This window comes from Octopus sinensis, linkage group LG15 (assembly GCF_006345805.1).
Source record: "Octopus sinensis linkage group LG15, ASM634580v1, whole genome shotgun sequence".
NCBI lineage: Eukaryota > Metazoa > Mollusca > Cephalopoda > Octopoda > Octopodidae > Octopus > Octopus sinensis.
The window spans coordinates 40,827,312-40,830,631 of record NC_043011.1 but is presented as its reverse complement, the minus strand read 5'-3'; the positions used below and the strand labels follow the sequence as shown (position 1 = coordinate 40,830,631).

The 3,320-nt window shown below is 40.5% G+C and overlaps 1 protein-coding gene across 1 annotated transcript in view; it reads left to right on the top strand.

Moving 5' to 3' along the window:
- Positions 1–543: 543 nt before the first annotated feature.
- Positions 544–3,320, top strand: part of LOC118766191 (corticotropin-releasing factor receptor 1-like) — a 93,802-nt gene continuing 91,025 nt past the window's right edge. Inside the window, exon 1 of the mRNA XM_036509464.1 lies at positions 544–548. The gene's annotated coding sequence lies outside the window, so the exon portion shown is untranslated. The remainder of the gene's footprint in view (positions 549–3,320) is intronic.

The window sequence follows — 3,320 nt, the reverse complement described above, 5'->3', positions numbered from 1 at the left end:
TACCTACGACGGACCGCGGCGTCCCGTCCAGGTGGGGAACCTATACGCCAAGGAAACCGGGAAACCGACCCTTATAAGCCAGGCAAGGCTCGAGAAGGAACAAACGATTATATTTAATGTTAACTGAATACAATTTGAACATGAAACCTACGGGTTGGTAGACTAGTGATTTGCCGTGGTCATTCATTTCTATTTAACGACAATGGAAGAATGGTCAATGACCTGGCTGCTTTCTTGGCGATATTTCCCAATCACGAATGGAACTGTAATTCGTTAGGAATAATTTCACACCAAAAAAATTCGTGATTGTTAGCTATCGATGAGGAGTGGTCTGTTTGGATGTGTATGATATATACGTACACACGCTAATACGCACATACACACACACACACACACACACACACACACACACACACACACACACACACACACACACAAACACAGACGCACACGCGCGCGCACATATAGCGTCGCTTCTATCTGTGTGTTTCTGTGTGCGTGTATATATATGAGGTCGTCAAGAAAGTTCTTGCGGATTTTTTATTTGGGTTTTAGATTATGTATTTTCAAATTAATTTTCGTTAAATTACTTTGATTTTATATATCCTTTTAAAGCCCGTTTTTCTCTGTATCTAATCGTGTTACTCTGTTTTTCTTTTTGAATAATTAGGCCATTTTTTCTGAAACTTTGAATACAAAATGGACAAAAAGCAGATTCGCACATTTCAAGTCAGGCCGGAAATCTGCCGAAACAGCTCGTGATATCAACGATGCGTTTGGCCCAGGAACCACTACTGAACGTACTGCACAATGGTGGTTCAAGAAATTTCGTAGCGGTCACGAGAGTCTTGAAGATGATAAGCGTAGTGGTCGGCCATCGGATGTTGACAACGATCAACTAAGAGCCTTTGACGAAGCCAATCCACGCACAACAGGCATGAAAGAGCTGCACAATATATTCACTGGGTAATTTGCAAAAGCCTGAACTTGCCCCATGATAAAAACTGGTGGGAACACAAACCACCTCCAGTGCTTGAAAATGATCACATCACACTCCTCTGGAACTTCACCATTCGAACTGACAGAAAGATAGATGCGAATAGGCCAGACATCATATTGAAAGACTTCAGACAAAAATCATGCCTCATCATTGATATGACTGTCCCTGTCGACATAAATATATCTGTTAAGACCTATCAAAAACTGAGCAAGTATAAAGATCTTGAAGTAGATATTAGCAAAATGTGGAACACAATGGTGGTTCAAGAAATTTCGTAGCGGTGACGAGAGTCTTGAAGATGATAAGCGTTGTGGTCGGCCATCGGATGTTGACAACGATCAACTAAGAGCCTTAGACGAAGCCAATCCACGCACAACTATTCCAGAACTTACTTCTGAATTAGTTGTAACGTATACAATTTCCAACCATTTGAAAGAGATTGGAAAAACAAAAATACTTGAGAAATGGGTGCCGCACGAATTGAACGACAACAAAGAGAAAAAAAACGCCGTTTTGAAGTGTCGTCTTCCCTTCTTTTACGCAACGAGCACGACCCGTTTTTCGACCGGATTGTGACTTGCAATGAAAAGTGGATCATTTACGACAACCTGTAACGCTCAGCTCAGTGGTTGACGCCGACGAAGCTCCACTGTACTTCCCGAATTCAAAGTTGCACCAAGAGATGGTCATAGTGACTGTTTGGTTGTCTGCGGCCGGTCTCGTCCATCACAGCTTTTTGGATCCAGGCGAAACCATTACGGCGAAGAAGTACTGTCAGGATTAAATGCATAAGAAACTCTGACAACAACAGCCTGCATTGGTCAATAGAAAAGGACCAATTATTCTCCACGACAACGCTCGGCCGCACGTCGCACCACTGACCTTGCAGAATTTCAACGAATTGGGCTACGAAACTCTGCCTCATCCGCCATACTCACCAGCCCTCTCGCCTACCGACTACCACTTTTTCAAGCATCTCGACAACTTCCTGCGTGAGAGATGCTTCAAAACCGAAGACGATGCCAAACACATCTTCAATGACTTCATCGACAGCAGAACGCAGGACTTTTACACTACTGGCATAAATAAACTTGTTTCGCGTTGGCAAAATCTATTGATTCTGATGGCGTTTATTTCGATTAATAACGTTTTGCTTGAGCCGAGATATGTGCATCTGCATTTAAAGGTTAAAAACCGCAAGAACTTTCTTGACAACCTAATATACATATATAAAACAATTGCAGTGTCGAAGGTGTTTCTAAGCCATTTAAGAAACACACAAAACCGTTAGATTCACTTCAACATTTAAATTTAATTTGTCAAAATATTTTCGTCGCTTTGAGACCGCGACCTGTTCACTTTTGTCAGTGAACAGGTCGCGGTCTCAAAGCAACGAAAATATTTTGACAAATTAAATTTAATGTTGAAGTGAATCTAACGGTTTTGTGTGTTTCTTAAATGGCTTATAAACACCTTCGACGCTGCAATTGTTTTCGTTCCAGCACACGATCTCAGATCAAGTCACTCGCTATGCAAGTACATCTCCGTAATATATATATATATATGCATATGACGGGATTCTTTCAGTTTCTGTCAACCAAATCAACTCACAAAGGCTTTGGTCGGCCCGCGGCTATAGTAGAAGACACCTGCCCGAGGTGCCACGCGGTGGGACTGAAACCGGAACCATGTGGTTAGCAAGCGATCTTCTTATCCCACAGCCATTCCATTGCCTGCAAACCTCCCTCTCTCTCTCTCACTCTCCCCCTCCTCTCTCTCTCTCTCTCTCTCTCTCTCTATATATATATATATATATATATATATATATATATCACATATATATACTACAACGCATACACAGACACATACACTCACGTTTATGTATACCTCTATTTAATGTGAAAAAAATGGATGCCATCACATGTACGTATGTATGCAGGCATGTATGTATATATGAATGTCTATATGTTTATATATATATCTATATATATATATATATGTATATCTGAATGCATGTATGTATATATGTATGTATATATGTATGTATGCATGAATACATGTATGTATGTATGTGCGTATGAGTGCATCTGCTGATTTTGTGTAGTGAGGGGAACAAAAGCATAAGTACTTATCATTGATGTATATACTCTAATATAACACTGTATGCCTGTCATATGGAAGGTAAACAGGATATCACCAACGGGTGATACACACACACACACAAAAAAAAATACATACAAAAATGCGAGCTCGCAGACACACATCAAATAATTTCGAATAAATGTAGGAACTCTTTGTATTGGAGAGTTTTTCAGCCGTT